This window comes from Pteropus alecto, unplaced genomic scaffold, assembly GCF_000325575.1.
Source record: "Pteropus alecto unplaced genomic scaffold, ASM32557v1 scaffold125, whole genome shotgun sequence".
Classification (NCBI taxonomy): domain Eukaryota; kingdom Metazoa; phylum Chordata; class Mammalia; order Chiroptera; family Pteropodidae; genus Pteropus; species Pteropus alecto.
In genome coordinates this window covers 1,369,879-1,390,608 of record NW_006436888.1, presented here as the reverse complement: position 1 = coordinate 1,390,608, position 20,730 = coordinate 1,369,879, and the positions used below count along the sequence as shown (strand labels likewise).

Here is a 20,730-nt window from a genome sequence, read left to right as displayed (position 1 = left end):
ACACAGAAAGACAGACGGACTCTGTGCTTCACTTTCTCGTCAATTCACAGCATCGTCAGGTCCTGCTCTCAGTGGTCCAACTTCTCCTGCACTGACCTTGGGGGTCCCCGGGATTACATAAAGTCAGGAAATGCTTCTGGTGCCTCTGTGCTGGGCTAGCCTCTCCCACCCTGGACCCCTGCCCAGAGGCCGAACAGAGGCTGCCTCCCGGAGGAGGGGAGGTGGGAGGGGAAGATGCCCTGGTCAGCGAGAAGGCGGTGACTGCAGAACCCACTCAGGCCTGGTCACTCCTTGAGGCAGGGAAGTGTGCCCGGGTTGTGCCTCGCTGAGGATGAAGGCCAGCCCTCTGGCCTCCAGGGGTGGTCTCTGAGAGGGAGCCTAGGCCTGATGCAGGAGTGTGGGGAGCGTTCCTTCCTCCTCTCCCAGGGTGGGAGCCCGGGGCAGGGGTCAGGGAGAACCTGAGTTTCCTGGTTCAGGCCACAGCAAGGAGTGGGTGGTGGGTGGGGGGCACTTCCTGCTCTCTTTGAAGCTGAGACATTACCTAAAAGTCCTTAGCCTTCCTGAGAGATTCAATCAGGGAAAGCCCCGCCTACCTGCCCTAAGCTCCACCCCACCTGCCCGAAGCCCCATCTGCTCCTCCTAGGATGCTGGGGAGAGGGGATAGGTTATGCATGCTCATTAAAATGCTCAGCCCTTCCCTGCAGCTCTGTTTGCATGGCCACCAGCTGCAGCTTCCATCTGTCCATCTGTCTGTTTGTCCATCCATCCGGCACTGTGCCCCACAGCATCCAGGCCTCCAACACATAGACTAGAAAGGAGAACCCAGTCTGGAAATCTTCAAACTCCTTGTGACTGTGAGTAGGGGCTATGCTTCTCCTTTCTCAAGATCCAGGATGAAGCTCAGAACCCTCCTCTGGTTCGTGAGGCCTCAGGTTGTGCCTGTGTCTGATTCTAACGCTGCTCCAGCACACTCACCTTCCCAAGGTCCCTGCTTCTTTCTCTTCCACCAAAGACCCTTTGCCCTTGCCGTTTGCTCCATAGAAAGCTGGTCCCGTTCTTCATCACTTAGCTTCTCACTTGGGATCTCTTCCTTTCTGCCAGCCAGGCTGGCTCAAGAATTCTTGTCCACGATGGTCTTCCAGCCTTTGCTGTGATAGGTAGGGATGGCTCATTTATATCTCCCAGAGGATTGTAAACCTTCAAGAGTAGGAACCATGTCTGTCCTTGATTACCAGCCTAGAAGAGTGCCTGACACATAGTAGGTGCCGTATAAGTAGTTGCTGATTAAGTGGATGTCCAGTAACCAATAGTTCCTAAGTTCTATTTCAAGTTTTAACTTGGGAGGAGTCTGCAGAGTGGGGATCGCTGGTGGGCTCCTGGGAGCCCAGGTACCAGGTCAGTGGAAGAGGAAGGCCTACTGTTAATTATATACGTAGTCAATGAATGAACAGATATTTGTAATCTCTGGTAAGCGCCAGATGCTGGGATAGCTGCTTCACTTGTGTGGTCTCTTAAACAGTGGGAAAGAGCAGAGTGGAAAGCATATCATCTTAGATAGGTTTAGAAGAGAGAAAGCGGGTGATGTGTATGGATGGTAATAGGTGATGTGTATGGATGGTAATAGGAACTCAGATTCCTATTGCTCTTTCACGTCCACTATCTTTTTGTTTCTACAACAGCCCTGATAATTTGGCAGGGGAGTTGGGGTCACACCCATTTTGCAGATGAGGAAAATGAACCACAGCCTTAAGTGACTACCCAAGGTCATGGTTAGTCAGTGAAGGACTGAAGCCTGAGTCTCCCGGACCCCCTAGTCCTTGCTTTTTTCCAAAGGCTGTCTTTAGTGCCTGTTCTTGTCACCAAGCTGGATAGTGGTAAATGGGCCACTGTCCTTGCCCTCAAGGGGTCTGAAGTCCAGGAAAAAGAATCAGATTCATAGTCGGCAGAGTGGGCCAAAGTTCTCCATCCACCCCATGGCGCTGCCTGGGCTCAGTTCCTTTCTGGCCACATGTCCCTGGAGAGCACCTTGGTTTCTCTTTGACTCGCTGGAGGACATCAGAGCCACCTTCCTTTGGAGTCCTGGGCTGATAGAGTGTCCAGAAGTGGCTTTCCTTACAGAGGCTGTGCCGGGCCCTGGGCAGTGGTATGTTGAGGCCAGTTTGTACTAAAGCATGAAAACTAAATTTTCGGAATTTTGTGAGCTGGCTGTTAAACACAGACTTTATAAAAAATCATTACGTATATAAATTTATAATTAAGTCAATTATACTAGAAACAAGGACAATAAATTCTCAAAACATAGTACTTCTTAATTGTTTCACCGTATTTTACTATTACCTATGTGTTTGTGGTGGTTATTTGTATCGTGTGTGTGTGTGTGTGTGTGTATGTGTGTGTACACAGTCATGCTCTATGTAATGATGTTTCGGTCAGTGACACACTGCACATAGGATTATGGTCCCATAAGATTATAATGGAGCTGGATTTCTTGTAAGAAATGGAAGAATGTGTGGTTCAGGAGGAATATTTTCCCCCTGACAGGAGCAGCATCTATGAGCTTGGCAACAGAGTCCCTCCACTCACAGCGCCTCAGTTTTGAGTGCACAGATGCCACCCTGGTCAGTTACCACTGACCTATTTCAGCACAGAGGAGCCTGTCCCCCAGCGCTACGTATTCAGAGGGTGCTGCAGCCCTCCCTGGTCCGGCCTGGTGGTCTTCAGAGTACAGTGCTGTAAATTCGTTGCTGAGGACCTAAGATCCTGTACAGAGACACAGGTCCACAGGAGCGACCTTAACGAGTATTAAAGTGCCACTGTCACTTTAGTAAAGGCTTTCGGTGGCAGTGCGAAGCCGGCCTGTCCCTGAACTTTGAAAACATTTTCAGGTCGTAATGGTGTAAAACATAGACATGCCAGAGAGAGTCCTCTGTGCCAGATGGGGTCGGTGGGACCGGAAACGAATTTCCAAAGTCAGAATATTGAGTCCTCGCTTCTGCACCCTCTCTGTGTTAAACAGCCTTTTTTTTTTTTCCACATAAACACCACAAAGTTCCTTAATCCATCGCTCCCACATGCAGTGGCTAAACCCACGTTGCCATGACAATCCCCCATGTTCCTCTTTATCTCCATCTCCATTTCTAATTCCTACTGATCCTCGGGCCACCTTTACTCCCTCCCGACACTTACTATTGAGGTGATCTGTGCCTCACCCATCCAGTTTCTCCTCGATATTTCCGATCAGTCCAGCCCACATCCCTGTTCATGGAGCAGCATTGACCGTGTCAATGTTCTATTCCTGACTCTGTCAGAAGGAGGTGGGGTGGGGGGCAGGGTTTATATGTCTTCAGTAGCATATGGTGACCTCTGAGGCCTTGACACTCACTCACCCTCACTCACAACTCCCCCAGAGCAGCTTCCAGTCCTACCGGCTCCTTTCACGGTGGGTGCCCTGTGCAGGTGTGCCGTTTATATCTTTCATACCATATTTTTACTTTTCTACATTTGGTATGTTTAGATACACAAATACTTACTGTTGTGTGACAGTTGCCTACAGCATTAAGTGCAGTGACACGCTGTACGGGCTTGTAGCCAGGAGCAGCAGGCTGGACCATACAGCTTAGGTGTGCAGTAGGCTGTCCCACCTGGGTTCGTGTGAGTGCGCTCTGTGACGTTCGCACGATGTAGTTGCCTAACGATGCATTTCTCAGTGCACCTCGTCATTTAACGACACATGACTGTGTAATGTGTATACCGGGGTCTGTTCACATCTCTTCCCCACTCTGTTTGGTGATGCCACCTTGGTGCTTGAAATTGGCCATAATGAGAGTATTTACACCATGGAAATTGGCAAACACTGCAAATCAGGGTCCCTCCTGCCCCAAAGTCAGTTGTTAAACATTTGTCAGCTCACCGTGGGGATCCAGCAGTGAGCAGCTTGGGGACAGCCCTGCCCTGGAGCTCGCATTCTGGCGTGACATCACTGCAGAGCTGGTTTAGAGTGCAGAGTGAGAGGGGCAGCTCTGGGCTGGGCCGACTTGTGGTGTTTGGGGTTGTGAATTGCCCTCAGATGACCTCTCCCTCAGGAAACTGAGTTATTTTACCATGCACCAAGAAGAGGGGAAATGGGTTGAGGGTAGGGTTAAGTTAATTGAGAACCTACTTTGCCATTGATTGGATAACCACACACAGGGCACCCAGGCATCTGGGAGGCAAAGCAGTGGTGGTCCAAGGACACAATGGACAAGTCATGTAACTCAGGGCTGGTGAAGGTATGATGTCCGGGATCCTGGTGGCTAGAGCTGCCTGGGAGAGGCTGAGGACACAGCAGACATGACCCTTGCACATGGATTCAGGGATAGCATAAGAGAGCAGAGCCAGAGTGTCGAGTGGACATCTCTTTACAAGAGCCATAGCTCTTGTCCAGTCTGTGAGCTCTGGTTGGCACGTGGACATGTGCGCGGTTACACACAGTGGATGTGTGAGCAGGGTAAGGGTACAGCAGGAGAATGGAGGACTCATGTTTACTTTACGCCTCAACATGCCAGACATTTTTCATGCATCAATTCATTTCATTCCTATACTGACCCTGCAGGTAGGTTATCACATCTTATTATCACATCTATTATCACATCTTATAGATGAGGAAACTGAGTCTAAGGTTGAGTGACTTTCTCAAGGTCACAATGTTTGCAAGTGGCAGGATTCGAACTAGGTAGTAAGATCTTTCTATAATCCCACCTTTATTCTATTTTCCTTTTCTCTTTGAGGAGAGGGAGAGATGATTCACCACTGGTCTGTAATCGCTACACACTTTGCCATTCTTTGTTTGAAATTGACATGTGTGTTTTTTACACACTTAGCTAGGTTCATTGCCCTGTGGTTTAGAGTCAAGGCCTGGAATAGAACCCCAGTACCCAGATGGGCCCCTAGGCCTGCTGTCAGGAAAGAGCTAATAATAATGGCTCATATTTAGGGAGATAGCTGTACTAATAGCTCTTATTTACAGAGTGGCAGGCACGTTGGCAGGCATGTGGCTCATGGGATCTTGTTTAGTCCTCAGCCATCCTGAGAGGTGGATTGTGTCATCACCTCTATTTTGCCCCTGATGAGGCAGAGACTCGGGGCAGTCATCTTACTTGCCCAGGTCATGCACCTGTGAGGGATGGAGGCAGCACAGGTTAACCTTGTCCTGCTTGCCTCAGAGCCCCAGCTTCCCAGCCCTATGTCCTAGGGCAGTGCCGTCCCTTTCAGGGTCTGGCCTGGCTGTGCCTTCGATGTCCCCTCAAGTCAGAGTGCCCACATGCTGCAGGAAGTAGGGAAGGACAGTCGATGACTTCTTGTGCTCACCTCTTGGTTAGAGCCTGGCACTGAGCCCCCTGCCAAGGGGTTGAGGAGTTCATCTTCCCTCTCACCTGCCTTGGCTCAGGCCTCACTGCCACCTTATTTGCAAGGACATTCTCAGTCTGGGGCAGGGCAGGTGGTTGGAGGTGGCTCCTGCCCACGACGGTGCACAGGGCCCTAGGCAAGGTGGCATTTCTAGGTCTGGACCTTCTCCTGGAGAGCCTGGCCTCTTGGCCTTTATAACATTCCCCCTTCCAGAGGCTGCCTGATTGGTATGCATCCCTGACTCTCAGCCATTAGCCCGGGAGGCGAGGGGAGGACCAGCTCTCATTACTTCCCTCTCTTCATTGTTTGAAGTGGGCAGACTTGGAGAGAGCTTTAAAAATGCGGGCTTCTTATTCAATTTCACTAGAAAAACAGTGGTTTAAATTAAGTAGAGGAATGATAGTCTCTGAAAATTGAAGAAAAATATTCCTGAACCAAGACATTACCCAGAACCTTTGTATTGCTTTTAAAAATAAAGGTTTACTGTACTTTAAATTGTGCATATATTACATGACCATTGAAGAAAACCTGGAAAATATATATAGAAAAAAAATTAACATCTCCCTTTATTCCACTACCCAAAGACCGCCTCTCTCGGTGTTGTGGTGTATAGCATTCATTTATTCGGTGATTGGTTTGCTTATTCAGTAAGTAGTTATTTAGGGTCCACAAAGGGCCCGGCCTGTGTTGGCCTTGTGGGGGTAAATGGGCGCCTTACTTCCTGCTGGGCCTCTTTCTGTGCTGGATCTTGGGTAACTCAGTTGGTTCCTCTATATCTGGGTTTCTTCATCTGTAAAAGGGGGATAACGCTGGTAGCTGTGTCGTGTTGGGAGGACTTGACGAGAAAGTGCAGGTAGGGGGCTTGGGGCAGCGCCTGGCCCACGGAAGAGCTTAGCATTGCTGGCTGTTGTTGCATCCGTGAACCAGCCGCCTGTAAGTGGCCTTGCCCTGTGGATCGTAAGTGATGGCAGAGGAGACGAAAATCAGACAAATCACACAAATTAATATGGCAGCTGCATGTTGTCTATGAAAGAATGTCCAACCTGTAGAAAAATGTTCTAAGAGTTTATTTGAGCCAGCGTTTTTGAGGACAGGCCTAGAAGCAAGAGAACACACTCCAGAGAGTGGCAGTTTGAGCATGAGTGGCAGTTTGGCCATTCTGTCTCTGCATTAGCAATCAAAGGCGAGGACGTGGGAAAGGTCACGTGGAATCCATGGGTGGTGGATTAAGGAGGCGGGAGAAAGCCCGGTGGGGAAATCACTGGGGCTGGATAAAAAGCACAGTGGAGAAACACATACTTCTTTTACATTGGTGGGTGCAAGACAGTGAACTTCTAACATCTGGAGCAGGGGTCCATAACCCCCTGGGCCGTGGACCGGTCCTGGTCCATGGCTTGTTAGGAACCAGGCCGCACAGCAGAAGGTGAGCGGCAGACAAGTGAGCGAAGCTTCATCTGTATTTGCAGCTGCTCCCCCAGCGCCAGCATCACCGCCTCAGCTCCACCTCAGATCCTCAGGCAGTAGAGTCTCATAGGAGCACAGGTCCCGGGTGCCAAAAAGGTTGGGGACCGTTGCTCTACAGTACAAGAGATGGTATGCTCTCAATAAGATAATGGTGAGGGGTTTCATGGTCTCGTGCTATGGTGCTGGTGGTTGTGCCTTTGAAGGGTCTGGAAAAGAAAATCTCTCTAATATTTCAAATGTGTGTTATTCTAATGCATAAGGACAATGGACAGGGTTTGCTTCAGGTAAAGGTTGACCTTTGCTACGGAAGCTATAGGCCTAGGACGTGCCTGCCCACCATGACCTGCCCAGTTAGGAATTTATGATCAGACCATCTGTGTGGTTACTTCTGATCACCGAGCTTGCCAAGCCTGCCATGTGGCTCCCCTCAACTTGTTAGGTCTACTATGTCACCCCTTTTCATTCGTAATGTCATGTAATAAGTCCTGTGAAAGAAACAGCCCAATGTGATGTGATGGGAATAGCTAGGGACCTCTGGGCTGAGATCGAACCTTGGGCGTGGTTGGCACATAGATGGACAGGTGGGCCCACCCGGAGGTCAGGGTAAGGAGGAGTTGCCGAGGGGGAGGGAAGGGGCAGCCAGCGGCCTGGGAGGAGAAGGGAGAGTGGGGTCTCTGGGATGCACACACGGTGGCTTGTTTCAGAAAAGAGCTAGTGGCCGACAGGGCTGCAGGCCAGTGAGAGTTCAAGTAGATGAGACAGAAAAGTGGCCACTGGTTTTGGCAGCAGAGAGGCAGCTCGGGCCTTTGTATAAGAGCAGCTTTGGAGGAGTGATGGGGCTGGAATCCACAGGAGGAGAGGACCAGGAGGATGGGAGGTGAGAAAGGAGAGACGGCGTGTGGACAGCTTCTGGGACGCTGGGTAAGTGAAGGGGGGTTGGGGAAAGAGGTCCCTGTTGGAGGGAAAGTAGGGGGACCCAGGAGAATGGTTTGTGCTGGTGGCCAGGACCGCCCAAGAGGGGACGAGACACGTGGGGCAGCTACAGGAGCTGGATCTTTATGCAAAATAAGAGGGGGGTGGTACCCAGCTTGATGATGTGGGGGTGACAGGTGAGGGGAGCAGGGGCGCTTCTTAGGAAATGGGTGAAATTGGGGTAGATTTAGAGTATACATGGGGACAGTCTTGTCTGATGGCCTCATGGTTCTCAGTGACATCTTGACCAGGGAGGGTGGGGTACAGTCCCATTAAGGCGGCCCACCCAGGAGAAGTCATTTGCAGACACTAAGAAGGGGCAGAGATTGCTGGGTCCTTAGAACGACGGAAGCCGGCGTTCCTTCGCCCCGCTTTGTGTAGAGGAGGAAACGGATCGGAGAGGCCAGTGGCCTGTCTGGGGTGGCGCGGTGGAGCGGAGCTCTCACTCCCGACTCTGTGGGGCCCGCGTTCTTCGGGGCACTGGGCCGCTGGGGCCTGCGCTGGTGGACGCGGTGAGCATCCCAGCCAGTTGGGAGCTTGGTGTCGGGAGTACGCAGTCCCCACAGCAGAAGCGACTTTAGCTGGGTCAGGTGAGATGACTCCGAGCCCTGTGTCACTGCCCCCTCTTACTTTTGTTCCCTAGATGTAAAGTGCGAGGAACTCACCTTCATGCCCCAGGCACTGTGCTGAGCACTCTGGGGGGACCGGCCCATTGTGTCCTTACAGCAAGTGAGGTCCAGGTGCCGTTAGTGTCCTCGCCTTACAGAGTGGGGAGACGCCTGAGAGGTGACCTTCCGCCCAGCCAGCACACACCAGCTACAAAGCAGGGTGAGGGGCCCCAGCCAGGTGTTCCAGCTACTCCTCCCACAGCATTCCGTTTACAGAGGAGGAGACCGAGGCTCCGGGAGTAGTTAATTTGTTTTCATTTGTCTGTCCTTGCCGTCCCATCCTCCCTACACACATTTATTGGGCAAATATTTCTTTATAGAGCTGGGGACCGGGCCGGGAGCTAAAGATGAGGAAAATGCGCTTACCCTCTTTCTGGTGCTGGAGGCGGACGAGGAGCCAGTGGAAGGACGAGAGAGTGCTGAACCCAGGGTCGGGGCCCAGAGAGGCTGCCCAGGGAAGTGTGTGAGCAAAGCAGCCCAGAGGCGGAGTCGGTTCAGGGAGAGGAGTCATTGCAATTGGATGCAGAGGGGGAGGCGGTGGGCGAGCATGTCGTAGGGGAGGGGGTGATGGGGGAAGCCACCGATGGGCTCTGTACATCTCATTAGCAGATCTCACTTTCTCTTGAGGACCACAGGGAGCTGGTCAAACGTTTCCAGATAGGGAGGGATAAGATCAGAATTTTTGTCTTGGGCGGAGACTGGGTTGGAAGGGACAGGAGACACCAGGGAGACCTTTGAGGCTGTCACAGGCTCTCTGATTCCTAGATCGTCCTGCAAATCCTGCTGCTTCCTTAGTGCTTCCCAAATTCTGTGCCTTTCATTTTTTCTGAAAAGGTTCCTGAGACTTAGAGAGGTTAAGCAACTTGCTTGAGGTCACACAGCATAACAGGACATCCAAGCTAGGACTGGGCCCTCGAGTGAAACAACTAGTGTCAAGGGTAGAAGCAGGTGGTACGTAACCCAGGGAGGAGCTCGCTGGCGGCTCCAGGTAGACGTCACCGCCCCACCATCCACAGCTCTTCTTGTGGCTTTAACTATTGTCATTTGGCAGTCTTGGAGAATGGGCAGTGGAAGTGGCAGTTGGCTCTCCCCGAAGCCAGGGCCCACGGGAGGTTTAAACATTTTCCAGGGCCTCAGCTTCCCCCCCAGTGCGTGATTGGAAGCACTTTCCGGGGCTGGGTCATGGCGGGCCAGTGAGGGAGGCGGTCCCCGCTGGGGGCAGCAGCTGTATTTGACAGATGCCAGGCAGAGGCCTCATTCTCAGGGGCCAGGAGAGTTGGGGCGCAGTTCCCAGAGCCCTGTCCCTTAGGAGCCCCGTCACTTTGGGTAGCTGTCTTATCTCTCTGGAGTCTTGGTTACCTCGTCTGCAAAGTAGGGATGATATGAAATGTGATCCGAAAGGGCTGGAAAAATCACCTGTCTTTACTGAGGGCCTAGAGTGTGCCAGGCACCATGCATTATCTTCTTGCAGTTTTTTGTGACAATCTTGTGAGGTACGAATGGTTATTCTCCTCATTTAACAGATGAGGCAGCTGAAGAACAGAGAGGGCAAGTAATTTGTCCAAAGCCGCACAGCTAGTAGATGGCAGAACTTGAACCCTGGTCCATCTGACTCTGGATACCTCCCTTGAAACTCTACTGGTCTCTTAAACTTTATACAGCTGAGTCCTTCCTTGGCAAATCACCTGATAGAATGTTGCGGGGCTCCGGCTTTCAGCCCACCCCGCTTTGGGGCACCTGACTTCCTCTAACCCCTTAAGTTTTATCGCCAGCCTTGGAAGTCCAGTGGGCCTACAGCCCTTCTCACATCCTCTCACGACCATTGGGGCAGACTCAGGCTGAGAATCCCAGCATCCTGCTCTTTTTACTCCCCCCGGGTCTCAGGAAGAGCACTGGACTGGGAGCCGGGCACCTGGGTTCCCGTGAGGGCAGTGAAGGGACAGCGGCAGGGAGAACAAAAACAGTGCTTAGTCCGCCTGGCCCAGAGTGCAGACCTCAGCTGCTTGCAGAGGTGGGGACTCAGGACCAAGGAGAGGTTGCGGCTGGCAGGGCGGGAACCGGGAGCCGCGGGTCGATGGGAGTCAGAGACTCATTTAGAGCTGGATGGCCTTTCGGGATCATCTAGTCCAAAGTCCTAATTTTACGTATGGGACATAAAAATAGTCTTAGTTTGCAGAGGAGTAGTGACTTGTCTCAGGTCACAAAGCCAAGGCGCAGACCCAGAAACAGGTTTGAGAAGCTGGATCCTCAGCTTCACCTCCTGGCCACTTCCGCAGGTGTGACTTCCTGCCCGGGCCCTGCTGCTGCCTGTCCTCTCCCCGTCCCAGCCCAGCAAGCACAGCAAGAGCCACGACGGTAGCAGTAAATGACAGGAACCGTCTCACTGAATCTGAGCACTTCGGTCGCCAGTGCATACTCGAGGCACACACTGTCTTGCTCAAGTCCCATCATCCCCACGTCCTGGTCGAAGGCTTAGGGCAAGGCACACGGCCCCTCTTAGCCTCCAGCTTGCCCGATCTGTATCACGGTTTCAGCAGATTCTGAAATCGCAGGCCGTTACGGTGCCTTGAACGTGCAGAGATGATTAATCTCCAGGAGGGAGGTTTCTGCTCTGGTTCTTCCAGAGTCTTTGACCACCAAACACCTTTTTTTTTTTTATTTCCTAGTGAGGACCTATTAGCATATTTCAGGACACAAGTGTTCCCCCAAATCGGCAGATTGAGAAAAACTGATGTCAGCGGTTCCTCAGGACTGTTTAAACGTTTAAACTCAAGTACTGTGGACTGATTGAGAAGTTCTGGGGAGACGTTCTCTGCAGAGCTGTGATAATCAACCCCCTTCCCCATCGCCCGGGGGTCAGCAGAACCATAACTTCTTCTACCGTTGATGCTCATCCCATCCTTCAGTGCGAGAGCAAGTTGCTTTATCCTCGGCTGTGGTGGAGGCAGCTGGAGCCTTCCATGGTTGGAGCCACCTTGTTCCCTGGGGCACTGAGACCGGCCGAGGCTTCTCGGGCCGGCAGCTGCTGCCCTGCTGCGGGCTCTTCCCAGGACCCTGGCTCACCGGGAGCCGGTTCGGAGGGTGTGAGGCCGGGGAGAGCCTCCCACGCAGGCCAGAGCAGCTGGGGGCATGGGGCGAGCCTGGGGCACGGCCACCTGGCTCTAGCCAGGCTCTGACACTCACTCTTTGGTGACCTTGGGCAAGACACAGCCCTGCGTGGGCCTTGTCTGTAAGATGAGAGGCTGGGCTTCCTGAGTCATTGGTCCTGCCCAGGCTCAGGTTCTGAGGAACGGGCACATTTGCTACCTTTTAGCCTCTCACTCTGCTACCTTTTGCAGTGTTTCTTGGAGTCATCTGAAATGGCCCATCAAGAACTTTTCTCTCTCAGAAGGCAAGGTGTGCATGAAGGTGCCAGACACATCAGGTGGTCGTAGTACCCTGGGGAACCCATGAGCCAGGAATTCTCATACATTCGTGTGTGCCAGGATTGCCCAGATGGCCTGCTAAGGATGCAGATTCTCAGGCCTCACCCCAAGAGACTCTGAGTTTGTAGGTTGGGGTCAGACCTTAGAATCTTCATTTTTTTGAATGCCTTCTCCTTACTCACATGGTTGTGAAGCCAATAGTTCAAGGACTACAGCTTGAGAAAGGCTGTTCGACTCTCTTTTAACCTGCAGATGCTTAAGTGAGTGATGATCCGCCAGAGTTGGTGGCGGTTCTGTATGGCCCTGTTCTGAGAGGCCGTCATCCGTGGTCACAGCCTTCAGTAGCTGGGGACTCCTCTTCCCCACAAGCCACTGTCTCCCAAACACGGCCGATTGCTGGAATTGCCACAAAGCTTTTGAACAAAATACGAATTCTTGAGTTTCACCCTTAGAGATTCTGAACCAGCAGATCTCAGCTGGGACCCAGAAATCTCCATGTTTAAAAGCTCCCCAGGTCTTTTGTTCATTTGTTTGTCATTTATTCAGTAAGTATTCATTGAGGCCTGCAATGGCCTAGGCCCAGGGAAAGGCGTTGAAGACATAATTGTTAGGCCAGACGTAGTCTCGGACGTTATGTCACCTCTGCTGCAGCCCGGTGAAGGAGACGGACAGTGATTACGTAGCGATGCTTGGCCGAGTTGGGGAAATAAGTGTCTAGAAAACGGTTGGGTCAGACTAAATACCTGGGGCAAAGCTGGGATTCCTTGGTAGCTGAGCTCCAGTAAATTCCAGAATGAAGTAGAGCCCTTAGCCCAGTGGCCTCTGGTCACTACTTATAGGATCCTGTCACTTGTTCATTCACTTAGTCATTAATTTATCCATTTATCCACCCATCCACTCCTCCATCCGTCCATCCACTCAGTCATTCATCATATCTTGAATCTCTACCATGTGCTGAGGACTGGGTACTGGAGAGACAGAAATGAAAGGCATTGTCCCTGTCCTCAAGGAACTCACAGTCTGGTGGGGGGGTCAGAGAATAAAGCAAATGTTAAGGCTCAAAATGTAGGTGGGAGTGTCCCAGGAAGACCAGGTAGAACACCGTTTCCAGGCCAAGGAAGGGTCTTGACCTTGGAAAGGTGGTCGTGTGGCTGGGGCAGGTGAGGGACCCTCTTCTGCTCCCAGAGCTCAGGCTCCGTCTTTTGTTTTCCGTGTCTGTTGTCCACGAGGCCTGGTCCATGGTAGGTGCTCAGCAAACATCCATCATTGGGGAGCGGGGAGATGGGGTCATCTGTCAGAGAGGATGGTCTTGTGGGCCAAGCTGAGAAGCTTGTGGCTCTGAGGGGGCCTGGAAAGGGTGCAGGTGGGGAATGACACCACCCTCTAGGCCCTGTCGGCCGAGTGAGGAGAATGGGGTGGGAGGTGTGAGGGGGCCTCCCCAGCTCTCACCATCCTCATCCTCCTGGGCCTTTGGTTCTTTCTTTGTGAGGCTCAGAGTCTTTGTGTTCATGGAACCTCGGGGAGCCTGTGCCTTCTTCCCAATGGCGGGTCTTTCTTGCAACTCAAGGGCTCTGCCTGCATCAGGGTGGGGGGGTGAGGAGACAGAGTCATGTGGTGTCTAAGAGCCTTGGCCTCTGGAGTCAGACTGCCTGGTTTTGATCTTCACTCTGTTTTTGTTAGCTGTGTGTCCCGGGACAAGTGTCTCAGCTTCCCTGTGTTTCAGTTCAATTTCTTAGCTTGTCAGATGGGATAATGACAGCCTCTCCGTCATCAGGTTCTTGGACCGGTGAAGAGAATTGCCACGTATAAAGCAGGTAGAGCTGTGCCTGGTACCTGGTAAACATCCGGTAAACAGTAGCTGAAATGTGGAGGCAGGCGTGCTAGACTGTTGGATGTTTATTAGTCTTGCAGCCAGGAGACCTGGTTCAAATCCTCGCTGTACCTCTGACTAATTAGAGAGCTTGGCAGGCTGACTCAGGTTCTCATCTGTAAAACGGGGATTGACACCCCAGACGGCTGCTGGGAGGGACACCGAGTCTGGTGGTTCCTTCTCTGTGTTGGGCTTATTATTGAGGTCAGAAAACTTGGGTCTAAATAGCTGAGGTGAAATCTCTATTTGATGAGGGTGGTGTGGCAGGCACCTCCACTACCCACAGACACTAGAGGTTGGCATCATGTCTGTACGGCCCCGGCCTTCCCTCTCCCATGTCCTTACTGGTCTCTGGGGTCCTATGGAGATGGATCATCAGATGACTGGGGCTCAGGGTCTTCAGAGCAGGTGCAACAGGGTGGAGGGGGGCACTTAGTCTGCAGGGACATGGGGAAGGGCCAGCCTGGGTCTGAATGCCCTGGAGAGACTGGGGCTTGTGACACCTGAGCTGGACTCAGCACCCTCCTCCCACCTCATGTCCCTGCTTGGTTTGAATTCTCAGGGCTGAGTGACTCAGGTATGCCTGATGCCTCAGAAGATTTGGGTCACAAGCGAGTAAATATTAACCCTAGAAATCTAGCTTTGAATATAGACCTGTTTGGGCTGGCTGCCTGGGAGCCTGCCAGGTTCTGAGTCCCTGTCCAGCTGACGGCCAGGATAAGCGGGTGCCCTTCAGGGGAAGAAAGGGCCCCTGCTCCACACTAGCTGACAGCATTTAGTAACCCTCAGTGTCCTGTGGTGAGGGAGGCTATATCCGTTTTGCAGCAGAGGAGGGGACCGAGGCATAGAGAGTGCAGGAGGCCTGCTCAGGTGTATGGCTAATGTGGTGGATGGGGCTTGGAACCAGGAGGGTCACCCTGCAAAGCCCACGCTTCTCCCATTTGGACCCCCAGCAGTCCGCTTGCTGCTGGTAGGGCCACACCAAGATGCTCCACATGTCATATGTGATGCGGTTTTCTCTCTGGCTCCTCTGAGCCTGGGCCTCAGGGTCCCTTTTGCAAAGTGGGGACAGGCTGGTTTGGGGTTCCTGGTATGCAGGACCGGGTCCAGGACACCCGAGTGCAGTGAGGCAGGAGCACAGGGAACTGTCCCTGCTTGAGACGTGTGAGGCTGTCCTGGGTCCTGGGCTAGGGTTTGAGAGTGACCACCTGGCCAGCCAAATGAGCCTTCGCCTGAAGACCGTGTACGAGGCGCCTCGGGGACACCCAGGGCCCAGCTACTGTTCCTGTCCTCTGGGAGCCAACACATGAGCAAGAATGAGAACACAGGTGTGGGGATTTCAAGACCTGAGTTCGAATCCTGGGTCTTATTAGCTGCGTGATCTTGGGCAGGTGCCTTTGACTGGCTCAGTCTGAGTGGCTCCCTCTGAACGAGGAATTAGAACCCCTCCTTCATAGGCCCATCGTGAGGATGAAGTGAGATGGTGTTTGCAAAGCTCCTGGTTTACAGTAGGTGCTCGGTAAGGTGGCCTCACTTCTCAGGTTCTCAGACGATAGTCTTCTAAGGCTGAAAGTGACCAGCAGGTCTGAAAAGTGAGTGAAGGCTGCTTCTCTGGCGCTGCCGGCAACCCAGGAGGAGCGTGAATGATTCTGCAGGCAGCTGCAGATGGGGCAGAAGGCGGGTGTTAGCTCCACAAAGGTGAGGGGGAGGTGTGCGCTAAGCTTGCCTGGGGAGAGAGGGGAGATACTGGCTTTTGCTGGGTTCCACCTGTCTCACCCCGCTCCCCACCCCAGCCCTGTAGATAGTGGCAGCCCGAACATGGCCCCTGGCCATTTTCACAGGCAGGGAACATCAGAATCCTGGGAGAGGAAGTCACTTGCCCAACACTGGTGGGAGAGTTGGTGGCAGAGCCAGGTTGACCCCAACCCGAGACCCACCTGATCCTGATACTACGCCTTCAGTTGCCCGGGGTAGGTCCCGGGGGCTGTCAGGCTCCCTGGCCTCTCTGCCTGCCCTGGAGCCAGCTACAAACAGAATGTTCCGGGGCCCATGACTCACAGGCTGGCTCTTTCTCCACCAGGGCACTTTCCGTTTTTCTTTTACTCTTCCCTAATAAGGTCTCATGTGGCGCTCACCTCTCCTTTCTTGGACCCTGGAGAGGTGGTGGCTTTTGCTGTGGGGAGCCTGTCCCGTTAGACAGCTAGCTACTGGACCGCAGGTGCTCAAATGTGGGAAAGTCAAGTGGAGGCTGAGCGGAGGGAGATGTCACAGTTGCACAGACCTGTGTCCAGAGCCGGGCTGGCCCACTCTCTAGCTGCGCGGCCTTGGACAAGTCACTTTACTACTGTGAACCTCAGTTTTCTTACTCAAGTCAATCCAGCTAGCATTCCTTGGAGACTAGTCAGATGCCAGGTATGGTGCTAAGCTGTCTTGGGTAGAACAGTGAACGGACTCAGCTGCTGTCCTCTGGGAGCGTCGAGGTAGAGTGGGACGTCATGTGGGGACCCGGATCTCATGACATAACACGTGAGGCGCCACACATGGCTCCTGGTTTTAACTGAAACTCAGAAATGAGAGCGAGCATTCGTTTTGTTCCGGCCAGTGAGAGCGGTCACTGGGATTTCGGTGACTGACTGTCACTTTGATCTCACTTGTTAGCAGAGAAGTGCGGGGGCTATTTCTGGAGGCTGGTTTCCTGTGTGCATTGGTGATGTGAATTAACGTCGCTCGCTGTGAGCTGAGGCTGCATGTTCCCACGAGTGCCTTGACCTTTGCACGGAGGAAGTGCAACCTAGGTGATATCCTAGAGTAGTCCCAGGCACATAGGGGGAGCCCAAGAGGTGTTTGTGGAACTAAGAAGAGGGACAGTGGCAGCCTGGTTGTGTCCTAGTGGGAGCAGAGTTGACATGGGGAGGGAGGACCAGCTGGTGGGCGTCCTGTGCAGGAGGCAGGAGCCTTGTTCTGAGAAACTCCGCAGAATGAAATGAGGGCAGGTTTAGACCCTTTTAATGTGGGACAATGAGTCAAAAGACAAAGGAGAAATTCAAATACAAGAGGATGACACAGGACAGTGACTCGGGCTCGGGGTGGAGTGGGGCATTTATGGAATACTCACTCCATGCCAGGCACAGGGCGAGGCTCAGTAAGTCTGTTGGGGCCTAGAGCCTTTTTCTTTTGTCCACCGATGTATCCCAAACACTAGAGCAGTAGTTGGCTCACAGGGGTGCTTAATCAATATGGGCTGAACAACTAAATGACTGTTTTACTTAATTGGGTCTCAGGAGGGCCATACACCCAGTCTGCAGATGAATAATCTGAGTATTAGGGAGGTCAGGTCACGCGTTTGCTCGGTCGTGGGGCAGGGATTTGGAGTCAGGGCTGGGTGATTTCAGAGCTCAGGCTCTGATCCCCCAACTGCTAGGATTCTCAAGAAAGAATTCTTTCTCTGGCTGACAGGTTGGATTTCAGCCCGTCAAAGCTCTCTCCCTTCTGAGCGTGACTGCTTACAGGAAAATAAAGAATGCTTGATTCAGAAACAGTGGAGGGTCAGTGCTGAGAATCACAGTGGATACCCCAGCCATTCGCTCCTGTTTGGACCAGGGAATGGCCTTTAAAGAGCCAGGTTAGGAGGGGAATCAGTGCTGCCAGCTTGGTCTGACATCATGGTCATCCTTAGTCACAATAGGTGGGGAGGATGCTGGTTCTGGGGCTGTGGCTGGCACGTAGCTATGCCCTCCTAGGTCAGTACAGTGGGGCCTGAACCTCAGGCTGCTGCCTGGTGCCTTCTCCAGGGTGACGGCTGGATGGGTCTGGATGAATACAGTGTTCGCAGGAACAGGCGCCTGTCCTCAGCCCCGACCTGGTTCCAGACTAGAATGCCCAGTGAGACTTAATGTGTTTGCATTCAGCTGCTCCGGGAGCTCAGGGCTGGGACCCCGACAGAGGGGACTTGTCAAGGCTCTGCTGGGGGCAGTGCAGCTAGGACTCTCCCGGGGGGGCCACTGGGCCAGAACACTTTGTCTACCCGTCCTTCACGTTCTCTTCCTGATGTGCCACCCCACCGGGATGGGTCCTTGTGGTCCCATCTGTTTACCAGAGTGTCTCCCGGATAGCACAGGAGCCCAGCAGACTGGTGGCTGGCTGGTGGCGGGCTGGTGGTTGAGGATCAAAGATGTAAATGCTTTTGGGGTTAGCCCTGCAGCCAGATGGCCTGGGTTCAAATCCCAGCTCTCCCTCTATTAACTATGTGACCTTGAGCAATTTTCTTGGCCTCTCTGTGCCTCCATTTCATAATCTGTAAAATGGGGATGACAGTAGTTCCTCTCTCAGAGGGTGTCGCAAAGATTAAAGTAATTATAGGAGCAAAGGGCTTGGAATAGCTTTGGGCACTTAGAAGCAATTAGTAAATGTTAGCTGTTATGATGCTGATTTTGGCACTCACTCCTTGGTGGCCTTAGGCAACCCAAGGAGCTGCTGCCTTTTTCTGTGGCCAGTGCCTGGGCCGTGGGCTCCACCCACTCAGTCCTGTTTGTCACGATGACTGGGCCGGGTCCGGGTCGCTGGGAGAGGGGAGCCCTGGCAGCGTAAGGGCCTCCGACTCCCACTAGAAGCTCCTTTCTACCTTCTCCCTCCCTCTGTCCTGCTCACATATACTCTTTGCTGCCATGCCCCGGCCTTGTGGAGATGAACGAGTCATGCTTGTGTTCATTGTTTCCAGGAGTATTAACTGATGGATGAGGCCCCCCACACTCCATGTAAGTTCAGGGGCCCCCAGGAGTGTGACAGCCCCACCCCCCAGAATACCCCCCCAGAAGCACCACCTGCTGTTTCCTGTTGGTACCTGTTCAGCGCTCCTTCCCCTGCCAGACTGTGAGCTCTGAGGGGAAGGGACCGTTGAATGAGTATGGAGGGTCGAGCCATGAGCTAAGCTAGGCATGGGGACCCAGAGGGGAGCGGGGCACCGCCCCTGGCCTCAGAGAATTCACAGTCTGGCTGTTTATTCATGAACTCACACCCAGCTGCTGGGTGCCAGAAGTGGTGTTGGGTGCTGACGACAGAGAGGTACAACATGTGGTCTCCACCTCTAAGAGGTCGCAGTCTGCCCTGTCTCTCCCAAGCCCCCTCCCTCTCGCCCCACCTTCTACCTTCCAGGTGCTGGGCCAGGTGGCAGAGACACACAGAGAGGCGGGTGTCCGTCCAGTGGGGAGACCTGCAAAAACAAATAACTGTAGCAGGTTCTTTAGAGACCTGTAGCCTGGTACTTATCTGCCACGGAAACCAGTGGCCATGACTTTGGTCTTTGTGTCCCTGTGACTAATAAGAGTAACACTACCCCGTGTTAACAGGCCAGTATCTACTCTATATCCTCAGAGGACTTGACCAGTTGCCCTCGGGCCAGGGCTTCTCCACCTGGGCACTGTTGACACTTGAGCTGGATAACCCTCTATTACGAGGAGTCCTGTGCACCGCAGGGTGTTCAGCAGCATCCCTGGCCTCTACCCTCAGATGCCACTAGCATTCCCGACCCTTCCAGTTGTGACAACTAAAATGTCTCCAGACATTTCCAGATGTCCCTGGGGGACAAAACCATTCCCACCACCTTAGATGGATCTGTAAGACTAACTGCCTAAATAAAGGTGGAGTAGAAAGTTTGAAATCCAGTGCTGCTTCCCCTCAAAAAAAAAAATAAAATAAAAGAGAAATTGCCTACACCTTCCCATATTCCTTGGGCGCGCACGTGATCTGGTTTGGCATAAAATGCAAACGTCTGTTGCGGGGCGGGTGGCCCTTGGAGGCTGGAGCGGTTGTGTGCCTCGGTCCAGGCCACACAGAGGCAGAGCTGCTGGCAGAATTGACCAGATCATCATCAGGTCTGCGGCCCCTTGCTCTGTGTGGCTATGATGCAGGGCGGGTCATCAGTGACCACGTGGAGTACACAGGACCAGCATCAGCCCTGGGAGAGTGGAGTCAGAGTGTTCAGCTGTCCGCCTAAATCTCAGTTAAACCCTGGTATTGTCCCTCGTGTCATAGCGCGTGTCCTGGTTTGTAAGGACTTGTGTGATCGTTTAGCGTCTGCCTCTTTGTGGGGACTGTGGCCTTCGGGAAGGTGGGGACCAAGGCTGTCTTGCTTATCAGCAAATCCCCAGACCTTGCATGGTGCCTGGCATACAGAGCTGCTCAATAAATATTTGTGGAATGATTAGGGGGTACTGTTGGATGGCAGAGGGTTCCAGAGAGGCTAAGAGTGGCTTTTCTGCCCTTCCCTCGATCTCCAGAATGAGGGCCTGGAGATGTCAGTTCTAACGCAGATGGTACGTGTATGGAAGACGTGACCTCCATCACACACTTCCTGGTTTGCACCTGATGTAGAAGGAGCTGGTGTCCTTGTCTTCTGACCAGGACCCTGGCCACAGGACAGACCTTGCATGAACTGGGCAAAGGCTCAGCCTTGGCGGGGAGCACAAGTATGTGTTCCATGTGTGTGTTCACCCCTCCGTCTGGTGCTGAGCACCTGTTAGGTGTGCTGGCTGCAAACAGGGAAGAGAGCCCTGGGTCCCTCCTGCCCAGGCCTGTTTTCTCTCCACAGGTCCCTTAGGATGCTCCTGGTGGGGTGACTTGACAGCTCTGGGCGTGTGTGTGTGTATGTGTGTGTGTGTGTGTGTGTGCGCGTGCGTGTGTGCAGGGGGTCACTGTAAGTTTGCTGCTTAAAAAGGAGTTGTCCCTGAATTTAGCTGAATATATTTGAGTTCGAACAAGGAAGAGGAAGCGTCCTGTTATCAGCAGCTCTCCCGGGCTGATCCTCCGGCCAGCGTGCCTTACATAAAGGGGGACCTCTGCGGCCGGCTCCAGGCCCCTCCTGCTTGGACACAGGGGCTTGGAATGGCTCCCTGGCACCATGCACTGAGCTCTGGTTGTCGCTGCGTTTCGCACCATTTGAAGGAACTTG

At 53.0% G+C, this 20,730-nt stretch overlaps 1 protein-coding gene across 7 annotated transcripts in view; it reads left to right on the top strand.

Annotated features, from left to right (window-relative positions):
* The window catches only part of ARHGEF10L (Rho guanine nucleotide exchange factor 10 like), a 131,436-nt gene that overhangs the window by 769 nt on the left and 109,937 nt on the right, over window positions 1–20,730 (top strand). The gene's annotated exons all lie outside the window — the stretch shown is intronic.